General features: G+C 39.6%; 1 protein-coding gene across 4 annotated transcripts in view; it reads right to left on the reverse strand.

Annotated features, from left to right (window-relative positions):
* The window catches only part of DCX (doublecortin), a 127,118-nt gene extending 116,039 nt beyond the window's left edge, over positions 1–11,079 (reverse strand). For 2 of the 4 annotated variants that reach the window (XM_072336730.1, XM_072336728.1), the window contains exon 1: positions 11,010–11,079. The gene's annotated coding sequence lies outside the window, so the exon portion shown is untranslated. The remainder of the gene's footprint in view (positions 1–11,009) is intronic. The other 2 variants (XM_072336731.1, XM_072336729.1) reach the window with 1 other exon arrangement.
* Positions 11,080–15,251: the final 4,172 nt, after the last annotated feature.

A 15,251-nucleotide genomic window follows, 5' to 3' on the forward strand; every position in this document is an offset into this window, starting at 1 on the left:
AGCAGGTTAGCAGATCAGGAAGGAGCAGGCTCCTCCTGCTGATGCCATGAGTGAAAAATAACCTTAAACTCAATTTGAATTTTGAGTCTTGGATTTTTTGGATTTGTCCAGATGTAGGTAATGCCAAGATATAAAAACAGATCTTGATATTATATGGAAACATCTGTTCAATTCATGTGTAATTATGAAATTACACTCTCTATACTCCCACTTGCATTTCATTTCTGTGTAAACTTGTCAACTGAGAAACAAATGACGAATAATTCAGGAGCCCTTTCCCTCCCTTCCTTCTCCTCTAGATTTATTAACCCATTTTCAAACTATAATTTGATCAAGCTAATAGCCACGGTCTTCCAGAACTGACTCTCTCTACATTTATCCTGTCTTTAAGATCAAAGTTCTACTCACAAGCCCCATTTATCAGCAATCAATTAAGATACAGCATCCTGGCACATGCAAGTCAAATGAGACCTCATGCTTTGTTACTTGACATCTGTTCTTCTCAGTAAGCAAGAAACTCATTTTTTAATCTAGCCTGTTGTCCTCAACCTATTTTACTCTTCAAGTCCTGAAACACTTGCACATCAGTAGCTACTGGCTGATATTTCCTTGTGGCTTTATGAAGAACATATGTACCCACCAGCATTACAGGAGGATGAGGTAGTAAGAATCACCCATTTGGGTGAATTCTACATGCCACAGGCACCCCTGTGAGCTTACATTAGACAGACACATTCTTCCTTGAAAAATCAGACATTCAGTAGCAAGTTGCACTTGGGCTACCTTTGAACTTCGTGGGCAAGCAAGTACTGGCTCTACCTATAGGACGGCACAAACCCCTGAGCTTTGTTTGAATGTATTACAGGCTCAGGCATTCTGCACCACCTACCCACCATTCTACATATGTCCCTTACACATCAAACATACCAGTACCCCTTGTCTCAGAACTAACACGTAGTTGTTTCCAATGCTGTGGCACAGAGTGCAACTGAAGGCGGCTTTTTAAGGCTATGTGAGCTTGTAATATTAGTTTGAAAGACACAAACCTGGTTACCATCTGCTGAAGCTAAATGAGGATAATCTGCTTTATACTTTATGCCTTCGCAACCCTAATTCAAACTAATTCATGCTCACTGTAGTCAGTGTGCAGCACTTTTTCGAACATTACTCCATAATCCTCACATTACCAGGAACTTCTCAAAATAGCTGAGACATAATTAGTACATAATATCCCAGGAAGCCAGTAGGAGGCTTCCACAAGCAAATCTTACAGCTTGTCACAATAGAATTAAACCTACACAAGTTCACTGTTGTTTATAGTTTTTTTTTGTGCTACCAGAACCTGATAAGTCTCAAAACAGTCCTTACAACGCTGTTTTGATCAACAAGTCCAGGTGGTAACATCACACCAGTTTGCACTTGGTACATGCTGGCACCCAGAAGGAAAGAAATGTCATTCACTGTTGTTGAAAGCATACAACAAAACAGGAGCATTCTGAACATCCTTGGTTTTGCCTAATGTTGTAGTACATTATATACTAAATTTTGAAGTTTTTTTCATTGTTGTACAGTATAACAAATACTGAAGGGACAGCTGACAAATGCAGCACATCAACATTCTCCATATGTGCAACTGCAAGCTACTCTGGAAGGAGCCACTGAGATCAGAATACTGGGGCTGTTTTGCCTTTGTTTGGCTTTTATATGGAAGTATGCACCAGTTTGCTAACAGGCTCACCACTGCCCCATGGTCCTATTTAATTCCACATTCAGACTGCTCAGAAAGGGTCTCCTTTTGCAGGATATACAGTTAAGCATTCACAACAAGCATATATACACTTGGCCTGGGTGAGATTTGGTGAAATTCCACCTTTTCAATGAATTTCACTATGCTTGGAAGCATTAAAATATATCCAAATTGATACATTAGTGGAAATTCAGTGTTCCCTGTGCCCATGCTGGACAATAGAAATAACAAAGATGTTAGGAAGAACTTACTATGCTTTGAGGTAGTGGGATGGACCAGATGTCCTCTTGAAGGCCTTCCTATGAACAGTTGCCTTCCATACCAACAAGCAAGCTGTTCATTCAGACAACACTTACAGACAACACCTCTAAAGATGATGTCTTGCCTATCAAAGGCTGAATTTTATGAATACTGGTTAATTCGGCAACTTTGCCTCTTTTTTCCTTCTGCTGAGGAAACCTGAGAACCGTCTTACACCTCAAAAGCAGCTGACAGAGCAAGACACACAGCAGATACAATTAAAACTTCAGTTCAGAGCCTACTTTATGCATGCACACATTACTCATGATATATAACAGTAATCCATACAATATACAAGGAAAGTTAAGGTTGGCTATTGTTAGAAGCATTCATAAATATGTGGCTTTAATGTTCTCCTACTCATGATTCAACTCAGAAATCAAGAACAGGGAGAAGTGTCATATAGTAGCAGACTTGGAGACAAAGACATCTAGAGAATCAGCTACTCTCCTGGGGAAAGACAAACATGGCAAACAAGTGTCTCCATGGCCAAGAAGCAGTGAGAGCTGTTGCTTGTCTCTGAGGTGATTAATTTCAGCTATACTTGTCTTCCACTTCCCCAGGTATAACCTTTCAGCAGTAACTTTTTATTTTTTTATCTATTTATTTTTAAGGCAGCCAATCTGCAAATAAAAGCAACATGCAGTCATCCTCCTCCTGGGATGGCTGCTTATTCTTTCTTGCAAGTTAGTTTGAAAGATCATTATTAAGGATGTGAAACCTTCCTGTTGAATGATAAGAGTTTGGACTCAATTTCATCAGGCAGCTGGGGAAGACATTTTAGGCAAATTCACTGTTAAAAACTGCCTTTTTATTAAATATTGCAGGTTTAAAAACTCAGAATAAACAGATGCTTCATTATATGCATACATGTGGCTACTCATTCCTGAGTGATTACAGTATATTCTCTATAATTCTTATCTATAACCACCCTGTATTGTACAGAAGAAGCTTTACAGCTCTTCTCTCAGATGCTGACTTTTTTTTTGCTGCTCAGCCGTCTTTTGAACAACAATTAGAGCTTAACACCTCACATTTCCAGAAGTCCAGCCAAATCTGTGCTGCAGTTCAGTGTGAAAATTAGGACTGGGCATAAGGAAGACAGAAGTTACCCTTTTTCTATCTCAAGCAACCCATTTCTTGTTATAACACGTCTGATAACAAATCACAATACGCACAGCTAACTGCATGCCTGAGCAATCTGGGTTACCCAAGCAAGTTTGGGGTATATCTAGACTTATTAGGGGTATAGCAGAACATTGTTTCTGCCATTTATCACATCTCTCTAGTTCAACATTATTCATTAATTAAATGCCAATAGATCTAGCAACTTCCAATTGACAGTAAAGCTCTTAGGCTCAGAACAGTCAGATCTTATATTAAACGAAGCCTAGATAAAGGTTGAGAGGAGATGATACTAACCATTCCATATTCCCTCCTTGTCTCCCTGGGTAATCCTTTACCTTTTTCTGTTTTGTTTTATGTTGTTTTCTTGTTGTTTTTCCCCACTTTTTCCCCTTTTGCTCTGGTAAGAGGCAGGCACAGGCACTGGCTGGCTCTCTTTATCTACTGAGAAATGCATAATTAGGGTTCTTTAAGATTTTTTTGTATTTCTAGGGGAATTAGTTCTTTACAGAAAAAGGGCTTTCTCCATTGTGGAATTCATACCGTAATTAGACAAAATGCTGGGCTAAGTCCCAGTGGATAGAATACGCTGTAATTGGTGTTCATTTTTGTTACATCAGTCTAGGGAGATCATGCCGATTCCTTCTATTGCAGCCACTTCTGAAGCAGTATTCAATTTAAAACTGATGTGTCATTATTAGTTAGTACCCACAAATATCCTCAAGACTTGATTCATCTAAGTCTGATGTAAAAAAAAAAAAATAGAACACCCCAAAGAAAACTTAAAATAACTTGCATTTGCACTGCTTAGTTTCATAAGCAACAGATTTCAGCAACCATGCTTTGACCTGTGCTCCTTGCTCAGGCACCTTTGGGCTCAAGTCAGAAAAAGAACACCCAACATGGCACAAATAATACACATACATCAAAGTAAAACACACAAAAGGCATTGTTTCAGCATACACAGTAAACAAGCAAATTAACCAGTTGATTACAATCATAAAATGAAGACACTAACCATTAAAAACAGATATTGAGGTCAGACTTTGTGGAAAATAACAAATATTTAAACATTTCGTGTAACAAAACAGTAACAAGGACTAGTGGTATTAACAGTTCAAAAGTTACAAATACTTAGTTAAAACCAAAAATGTCACTCAAAAATATTTGCTATTATCCTGCTGTTTTCAGAAATCAAGGATGCTCACAATTAAGTTTGCAGTTAAATTCATTTCAATCACAGATTTATTTTTATGGAGAAAAACAGCATTCTATGTATATGTAATTATTCAAGCTAATTAGCACCTTGGGGTAGACTGTTCACAAATAAAACATTAAATGACCTGCAAAATATCCCAGCATATGACAGACACACTAAGTGAGAAATAAATTTCCAGGTTCAGAGAACCCAAAGGGAAAGATTTTGTCTATCATGACAAATCTAAGGCCCTGGAGGGAAACTGGACACTGTCTATTTCAGACAACATTTCTTTTTGATCTTAGACATGAATCATTTCAACATCAAAGATCATTACATTCAGAAAAATTAACTTTTTTTAACTAATTATACCTGAAGTGTCGTTGTATCAACTGTGGGTGCTGCCAAACAATTATACCAATTTTATAAAGAATAGAAAAAATTTAATTGCTTTATGGTGAAGACATTCAGTCAAGTTCAACACACTGATGGGAACCTGCTGCACTTCCGTATGATGGCTGCCCAGCAGCCTGCAAGTCCTCTCAGTTCACATCTTCATTGAAAGCTCAGAGCTATTACCAAACAAAACAGACCACACTGTGAAGCACAAATAATTTTCTCAGCCTTAGAGTTCCATCTCCCAGGCAAGGCAGAGACATACTTGTATTTCTGCCAAGTACATTCTACCTCTCTTCTGGATCGATCAAAGACCTCATTCTACTCTCAGCTGCCAGCACAATCTGTGATAAGTCAGATAAATCAAAACCAAGGCCCTTCATTTGGGCTAATTTCTTTAACAATGAATCACTGTTTCAGTATGGCGCAGTGACAAGAACAGCACTTTGTAGCATGTCACTAACAGGAAACATTGGTATACAATGATTGTTCATTTATGTAAGGCTTTGTATCTGAATATCTCCTATGTTCATGAAAGAAATGAAGAAAGCAGTGTTACCGTAGATAAAAGTACAGGTAGTCACACCTAAGTGTGCTATAGGGTGGAAAAACCAGGATTACAATGAGTTCAGTAATATTTTCTTTAAGGACAAAATAATCCAAAACAGTCCTGCTTCAACATCAGTGCACGCAGCAATAATGACCCCTCCCAAATATAACACTGAGATCTGTTTTGTATCCAAGTCCATATAATTACACCTGGGATTAACCTGGTCCAATATTTGAGTGTGTTCTAACAAAACAGTTTAAAATAAACTGATCAATATTATCTTGGAGTTATGATGCAAGAAATCCTGAAGGAAGATTCCACCATATGTTGATACCTAAATAAGAGTATGTATTTCTACAGCACACCGGGATACACACTCAGAAGTTTACCATTCTTAAGTGTTACTAGAAATCTGTTACACCTCTCTCTACATCTTTAGCCCATTATAAAGAAAAAACATATTAACATCTTTGTGAAATTTACCGCATAATATAAACCTTTTGGTTTGCCTTGCATAGAATATCTGTAACATTTCTAGTGGTATATAGAAAAAAAATCATAAGCAGTGAGCAGAACAAAAATATTTCTATACCAATACTCCTCAGCATGGCTGTTATATGAACATACAGACAAAAGATGGTGGTCCAGACAAAGCTTAAGTACCTCCAAGTTGAACTCAACAGTTTCAGCAAGTATCTAGTGGCCACTTTGATTCCCTAATATCTAATGAGAATAAAACTGAGAGGTAAGTAATAGTTTACCATTTTACTAATGCAAAAAAAGATAAATTAATCACAATTCTTTTGCTGCTTTTAGCACCCCTGCCTCTGGTGCAAATGTTTGAGAAGGAGGATACAGGTGTTACAGTCCCTTTGAACAATATTTGCGTTCAATAGGCAGATTCAGTGGATGACATTTTGATACTTGAGGCCTTCTGCAGAACTGTATTTGTTATCTCTATTGTTAGGCTTGGAAGCGCATGCCATATTTTCAGTTTTTCACTTTGATTTTGACAGCCAATTTGAGAAGGAAAAATTGCAAAAATAAAAATACTTATGCAATGGCTAAAGAAAAATGAGAGCCTACATGCTTGATGGCTTTTAATCGATGCAGTATATGCAGACAGCCCTCTAGCGGTGTGAATGCCACTGATCGTGTTTCCACAACTCCCGTGCACTCCTGTTATCTATTCATGCAGAATTAGAGTACTGTATGGAATGCTCAGCTAGTCTATATCCCTCCAAAGTCCTTTTACTTTATCAGTAGAGTGACACTGGAATCCCTAAAGAATTCTGAAGAGCAATTCAAAGTGCCTTCAAAAAGTACTACTGCTGAGAGTCAGCCATCAGAAAATAATAAGCACCCAGAAAGCAAAACTTAAACAGGACTTCTTATCAATTATTATGCTGTGTGGTGAATACAGATGTTTTTATGAATCTACACAGTAGGAATTAGATGGCAAAAGGGATGGACTCCATTCACTCAAAGACCCTTCATGAAGATCTAAAACCATTTACTTGGGTGTAATATTCTAATTCCCTTAAAAAGTGTACATCAAAAAGAATAATTGAAATGGAGGTATCTTAGTGCTTGTAGAATGCATGAAAGGCCACCTCAGGATTTGGTTACATGCACGTAAGCACAAGATGCTTCCACAGAACAATGCTCAATTGATTTCAGGGAACCATATCTACATGGATGAAAATGAATGTTAATAGATTTGGTTGTCAGAGGGATTATGCAGAGATATAAAATGCAAGGCATTCAAAGTGTTTTCTGTGGAGGTGCTTGCTGGTGACTGGTAGGCAGGAGTAGCAGTGCATGTTTTTCCACAGACAGTAAGGAGTAGTGCTACACTCACCAGTAGAAGTTCTCTAGGGAACTCAAGAGACCAGTTGCCAAGAAACATCATAATATCTGGTTAGGATAACACACCTTGCAGTAGAACTCAGACTGCCTCCTATGCCTGCACACCAGCCTGTATTGAAAATATCCTTCAGATTATTTTTACAGCCTCCCAAATTTCACTGGAAATGAACAACTTTGAGAAACTTTATTTCATATTAAGCCCATGTTCTGGTTCTTTAATGCAAGTATTTTGTCTTTGACAGAAGCCTATCAGAGGCATCAAGTATCAGCTCAGTTGATCCATACTTCCTACAGCAAGTGTTCAGTTGCAATTGTAAATTGTAAAGTTGATGGATAACCAGAGGTTATGCAGAAAGGAAGATAAAACAACAAATGCTCACCAATGCTGAGGCTCACGGTAAGGATGGATGCTTGCCAGCGCCAAGACTTACTGCAAAACTCCACACAGGAGCAATCTCCAGGAAGAGATCCTGCCTTAGTGGTGCTCAGCCCTTAAATGAGATCTGGGAGAGGTGGAGCCAAGCTCTACCCCTTCCAGTAGCACAGCTGAATTAACTTCACCTGTGCTCCTGCAGCTGACCCATCACTTGCCTCAGATGGTTAATCAGAGGTTCAGGCTGTCATCAGTTTCTCATACAGCAAGTACCCACATAGTACACTCTATATCCAATTGTAAAGATGCTCTGCTCTACATGTGGATCAAAGTCCAGTAGAATTTTACTTTCATTAGCCCAGAATTAATAAGCCATGAGCTTCTAAAAGTCAGGATTCAAAAAATCATGACACTGTTTAAATACAAAGTAAACAGAAGTAATAAAAAGATACATAGTTACTGTTATACAAATATTTATGCTTTAACCTTAAGGAACTTAGGATTCACTTGAGTCATTTTTCTCAGTCTCCTCTCCAGAAGCATAAGGCCTTAAAAATCATGATCACAACTCCAAAACCTGGAGCTTTTAGGGGGTGCCACCAAATATTTAGAAAAACAAAAAACAATGAGATCAGTCTGATCACGGACTGATACAGTGCTCAGTCTAGCTAAGCTGCTTTCTCCCACCACAGAAGTGAAGTATTTAGTCAGTGGACACAGATTTTTCACATTTCTTCAGTGTCTGCCCACTCTTAGTTGGCCCCGAGGAAGAGATTATCTAACACTCCTTTAGCTGTCAACATTCAGTCAGAGCTTTTGTGCATCTCCAGGCCTATAAACCTCGGTGTAAAATAACAAGCCCATAAAGTGACAATTCAAATTATATAGAAATGTTGTGATGAAATATTTCAAAGTATACCATTTCACTTCACTTGACAAATGTTCCTGTCATTTTCCCAGACCAAGCATCTCTGAATCACATTAATATGAGGGAATAATTCCCTCAAATATACTCCATAAAATTTTGATAGGCCCCTGCAGTGACAGAAATGTCCCTTCCAGGGACCACATCACAGCTTGATGAGAGAGGAAAAGTGAGCATTTTTTTCAGTTTAAAAGTACATGAAGTCAACAAGAAAAACAAGTTCATTTTCACTTATCTTGTAAATTAACAAATGTGTAAAAATAAATGAAACAATGTACTACCAATGGAAAAAGTGAATTCATTGTAGAGAAGTCCAATTGCTCTCTTGTGCCTCATGTGATCATGAGAAACATATTGTACATGAAAAGTAAAGTAAAGGAAAGACAGGTTTGTGGTTTTAACTAGTCATTAAAAACATTCATCCTTCAAACAAACCCAGACATTGCAGGATTACAGGTTTCTTTACTTTTCTCCTGGCAAAATTTAACTGGAACAGTTGTGAGAAGTCTTTAAACTCCAAGAGCAAACTGAAGGCAGTATGGAGTTTTCAAAAAGCAAGATGCAAACTAAGTAGTTTATTTTCATGCATTTTCTTACGCCTGAAATACAGAGCTTTCAGAGCAAACTATGGCAAGCTGAGTTCAATACAAAGAGACGGTGTTCAAAACTGAGCCGTCAAAAGAAAACCAGGAACATTCCAAAGAAAGGCTAAGGAGAAAGAAAGCAGCATACATAATTTCTCACCTAACAAAAACCAGCTTGCACTCAGTCCATCTTTAGTCTCTTTCCCAGATGTTGTCATAGGAAGATAATACCAGAATATAAATTATGCCGTATAAAGCACAGATGGACGCAAGCTCTCATAGGAAAGTCTCTGTTTCATCCCTCTTCTAACTTTTCTCTTGGATCTTGACTACATTATGGCAGCTTGACCCCATACTTCTTTTGAGTAAACATCTCACACTCCATCAGGGCACACATTTAACCTAGAGAGAAACAACTAGATCTGCAGAGACTCTTCAGCCCAAGCAGGGCACTGTTCCACACAGACTCTGCCCCAAATGCAACAGTCACTCACTGTCTGAATCACAGGGCTAAAAGAATACTACCCCAGCTATTAATGGCAATGAAGAGTTAGGCATTAACTTAAAAACTGGGGAATTGTGGCACACTGGGTTTAGGTAGGTGCAATCCTGCCTTTTTATGTGTGTATTTTCATACTGATACTTGCGTAACTAAGGGAAACAAATTATTTGTAAACAAATGCAGTTAAATCTGCCAGATCCCTCTGAGCTGGATTCCTGTGAGTTTGTATGAGTATCCATAAAAGCACAAGAGCAGCATAGGAATGAATGGACAAGAGCACACCAACAACACCAAGACAACACCAAGTCCAGATAACCTGATTACACCTGCATTAGAACTGCAGGGATTAGCTCCAAATAAATCATTCTGCAACAGACCTGCAGTTCTTACAGATAAACATTCACCCTGCTTACACCCTACAGTACAAATGGGGATGTGACTTAGACTCTCAGTGAATCACTCCCCCTTTCCTTATCCATTTTAGTTTAAGACCACCTTAACAAGCCTAATTCCGTATGTAAGCAGAATGCATTCTCCATTGCTCAGGGAAAACTCCAAAGAAAGTTTATGTCACTGCAACAATATCTCTGAGATAGATTTTGTTTCCCCTTTCTAGTCCCTAAACAACTCAATAGTGTGAGCACAAACTGCAGAGGACACTGACTTTTCAGTAACGCATTGAAAATATCAAGCTAAAGTAGGATGGAAGAGACCTTAAAGCCCATCTAATCCCAATCTCCCACTGTAGACGGGATTGCCACCCACTAGATCAGGCTGACCAGAAACCCCACCCAACCTGCCATTGAACATCTCTAGGGATAGGGTATCTACTGCTTCTCTAGACAGCCTGTGTTAGTACCTCACCACTCCAAGTAAAGTATTTTCTCTTAATACCTAACGTACATCTCTACTCCTTTAGTTTAATGCCATTTCTCTCCATCCTATCAGTATCTGTTCATGTTAGAAGTCAATCTTTCTTCTATTAATAAGCTCTCTTTAAGAAGTGGAAGGCCACGCTAAGGTAATCCAGAGCTTTCTGCCCTCCAGATGGAAAAAGCCCAGAACCTTCAGTCTCCCACTGTGGGCTCCAGCCATTTGAAATCATACAGGCACACTCTACACTTCAGACATTGTTTCAGAGATTGCTGAATGATTTTCATTATAGAAGGCAAATAAAACAGGACCCTATAGAACAAAATTCAGCTCTCATAATTACAACAACAAAAGAACTAGAGACAGAACACGGCAAACCACGACCTTAAATATACAGCATTTAAAAAGTTGTGCTTTTAATTCTTATTTCAAGTAAAATCACATATAATATGGTCTGTCCTATGAAACAGTAAAACTGCTTCTGACAAAGCATTTTTGTAATACCGGGCAAAGCACTACTGAGAATATCAATAGACATTAAGAAAAATTAATTAAAAATTGACTTACCGCACCAGCAATTAGGATCTCTAGCCACAGAACACTCCTAACAAAGCAACCTGCAGCCAGAAAATCTTCCTCCCCAAAGGCTAGTCCTTAAATGAGCCTGGGGGGGGTGAACCCAGGATGCACCTGTGCTTCCTAGGCCAGCCATACCCCTATACCAGGTGTTCAATCATCAGTTCAGGCTATGACCTAACACTTTCCCCTACAAATGTTTTCCACAGACCTATACAAATTAATTAAACATTAAGGACTCTCTGTTAATAGGTACTGTATAGGGACTGTTGAGTCACAGCTGAATACCCCCAAAGCACTGTTAAGAGAAATTTAACTTATGGTAGTACTGGGCAGCCTTCACTCCAATTTCTCACTTAAGGACCAGAACAACTATTAAAAGCATCTGCACTTTAGTGCATTGTAAGGTGAAATAATACAAAGATGCTAACAGATATTCAAAAGGTTATTTATAAGGAAAGACTCACCAATATGGATGCCTTCACTGGGAAATGCTGAGGCAATCTCCTCCAGGGAGCAATCTCCAAGAGATGCTGCCTTACTGGTGGTCAGCCCTTAAGTGAGGTCCAGAGGAGGTGGAGTCAAGCTCCACCCCTTCCGGGAGCACAGCTAAATGACTCTCACCTGTGCTCCCACAGCTGACCTGACACTTGCCTCAGCTGATTAATCAGAGGTTCAGACTGTGATTACCAATTTCCCATACATGTATACACAGTATATTAAAGTATGAAGTAACAAATAGGGAAAGTATAAACAATTTACTGCTTGTATACAGAATGTTTTCCAGAGAGTGCCTTGCTTCATAGGAATTAAAGTTACAACTGGATAGCTGAAACCACAATCGTTGATGAGGAACGGTGACAACCATTATAAACTTGTTCTAACTGCAGAATGAATGCACGGACTTAACTCACCATAATGAATTTACTTATAATTTGGGCAGAGCAAAAGCATGAGTTACAGTACCTTAATTACAAGCAAGCAGTAACTTGCTAAACTATAGAAACCTAGCTTAATATCAGATAATGATGTAGAAAGGAAATATACTTAAATTCTATCTTTATTTAAAAAAATAATCTCATTAACCTATTCTTACCTTTTCTCAGAAAGGTTTACGAATATGTTGATGCTCATCCCTGATGCACTTGCAAGTCCAGCGTTCTTTCTGTCATTCTAGACACTTCCTAATTATCAGCTGTCAGGACCCTAGAATGTATTAGTATGTTTTAATAACTTAACCAGCCTCACCTGGTGCCTTTATCACACCCTCTCTGATGGTTCTGGGGTGTGTAGGAGGACATACAATAGGTGTGAGGAGCTTTACTTAAACCTGTGGCTTTAAGTTAAGGGATAAGTCAGATGGTTTTCCTCTTAGTTTTGTTCTTGAGTTGCTATTTAGGTTTCCTTCCTTAACCTTGGAAACATCCTGTTACTTTATTTTTGCCCATGGTCACTAGACTACTGACTGGACCTGCTGTTGCTGCTCTGGTTACCTTTCTCTGGCACCTGTACAAACTGGGAGTAGTAGTCCTTGAGAGCAGCTCAGCAGAGAAGGACCTGGGGGTCCTAATGGATGAGAAACTTAACATGAGCCAGCAGGGTGCTCTTTCAGCTCGCAGAGCAAATGGTATCCTGGGCTCTATCAGGAGAGGGGTGGCCAGCAGGAACAGGGAGGTGATTATTCCTCTCTACTCTGCCCTTGTGAGGCCCCATCTGGAGTACTGTGTCTAGGTATGGGGCCCTCTGTACAAGAAAGACATGGAGCTGTTGGAAAGAGTCCAGAGGAGGGCCATGAAGATGATCAGGGGACTGGAGCACCTCCCCTATGAAGACAGGCTGAAGGAGCTGGGCTTGTTCAGCCTGGAGAAAAGAAGGCTTCAGGGTGACCTCATTGTAGCCTTTCAGTACCTGAAGGGAACCTATAATCAGGAGGGGAGTAAACCCTTTGAAAGGGCTGATAATAGGGGGACAAGGGGAAATGGTTTTAAGTTGAAGGAGAGAAGATTTAAGTTGGATTTTAGGGGGGAAGTTCTTTATTAGGAGAGTGGTGAGGTCCTGGAACAGGCTGCCCAGGGAGGTTGTGGATTCCCTGTCCATGGAGGTGTTCAAGACCAGGTTGGATGGGGCCCTGGGCAACCTGATCTAGTAAATGTGGAAGTTTGGTGGCCCTGCCAGGCAGGGGGGTTGGAGCTTCAGGATCCTTGAGGTCCCTTCCAACCCGGGTCATTCTGTGATTCTGTGAGTGCTTGGCTGCGCCCTGCTAGTGAGGCCTTTGCCTAGCTAGGGTTGCATCCCTACTTAGTGTATATTTTTCTTTCTCTGGGAGAGAGCAGCATGAAGCTGGCTGCTGGCACTGAGGCCCTGAGCACTCAGAACTGATATTGGTTTGCTTAACAACATGTTTCTCAAGATAAAGTACCCTCTTCCTGTGTCTACTGTACCATTCGCTTTAATCAAAAAACAAATAAATTTTAATGTAGCTTATTATGCTAAATGGAAACAATAGGGGGCTAACGAGCATTGTGAATGAGCCATTAACATGGCAATCAGAGGTATCCTCAGGACTGGCTAGATCTTCTCTGCATCCTTGGAATGCTCAGCAATGCATGCAGCTATGACTGTATATATTGAACTTAACTCAGGGAAGAAATAGATTTAGATATCTAACTTGGGTAGCCTTCTCTTCATAGAACTATGCGTTACGCTTAGGAAAACTCAGTTCCTTTTATGTAAGAGGAATTATCTGTTTTAGTACATTTTATGTTTTGTTGTTTTCCTTTGTTTGTGTGGAAACTAACCATCTACTTTTCTCCACAACAGGATTTCATCAACAGGGAAAATGTACCTGAGGTAATAAATCTACTGCTGACTTCATCCTCACAACTGATTTAAAGCTGCTTAGCAGCAGCATGTTTTCCAGAAAAGGCTTCCATCTCCTGCCTGATTTCCTATCCCTGGCTCCTGGAATCACAGCCCAGAGGGAGCCAACATGCCCTTGTTCAAGGGAGCACTTTTCATCAGTCGTCTTAAGAAGGTAGTGAGATGAGCCTGAAACATCAACAGAAAGAGTTGCACTTAGAGAAAAGGCATTAGGGAGTAAGGAAACCTACCTGGATTCAGTAATACTAATCATACATATTTCAAACGGCCAAGGGATAAATGTGGATGTTGGTGATGGAAAGCTTTGAATGTTTGTTTGCTTCTGACTCCTTAGTGTCCTATTTTCTGTGCCTGTCCTAGTCTATCTGCCTTAGATACCTCATGTTTTCTCCACTAACAAGTTAAGAGATCGTTTTCCTCAGAGCATTTCACTGCAATAGCTTTAGCAGTTTCTTACACCCAGGACTCTCCATGGTGCTTTGACTCTCCAGCTGGGAAGGTTATCAAAGTCCCTGCTGTCAGCCTCCAGACCTCACACCAGTGTGCAGCAGTTTTTGTGTTGGCGTTGCCTTAGCAGGCAGATTCAGTTTTGAGAATTGGACTCCCCAATTTTCTCTTGTGAAGAGAAAGTAGTTGTAAGTTCCAGTGGGGGATCTAAGGAAGCACAAACTGGCAATAGCTGGTACCATTCACAGAAGCTTTCCAGCTGTAGGAATGGAATGTTGTTCCTGCATTAGATATCGAAAAGGGGGAATTGATCTGAAGAAGCAGAGCACAATGTATTTGTATTTTGTAACTTGTCCTTAGAAATAACTGATGTGAAGAAGTAGAAATACCATATATTTCAGTAGCATATTTTAGAAACATAGTTGCTGAATTATGTGATTAAAATCTATTGCAGTTTTGCGAGAATTAAATGCTCCAAATAGTATAGGTATAGTATTATGGGCTAGAAAGCATATTGCTTGGATAAGAGACCCTCAGCAAAAGGAAAAACAGACTAAACAAACATCAAAGAAGCCAGGGCCTCTACGCAAGGCTGGATTGCCTTGCTCCGTGAGTGGGATGCAACAGGCAGACATCAAGATACTCCCCCTTATTCTCCTTCCAAACTTACCTCTGTTATCCAAGGACAAGCAGATGTCCAGAAACAATGACTGAGTGTTGGGTGAGCAAATGTGAGTAGTTAACTAATTAGTGATGTATGCTTAGCTAGTAAAACTTTGTTTATCCAATACCTGTATGTTTAGCTGAGCATCAGGAAGATTGTGAACCTGAATACTCAGCCACTGAGGAACCAGGGGAGGGAGAGGTAAGCATTCAGTAATAGGGCATAGAAGATGTAATGTTGTT

Source organism: Excalfactoria chinensis, chromosome 4 (genome assembly GCF_039878825.1).
Source record: "Excalfactoria chinensis isolate bCotChi1 chromosome 4, bCotChi1.hap2, whole genome shotgun sequence".
In the NCBI taxonomy this organism is placed as follows: domain Eukaryota; kingdom Metazoa; phylum Chordata; class Aves; order Galliformes; family Phasianidae; genus Excalfactoria; species Excalfactoria chinensis.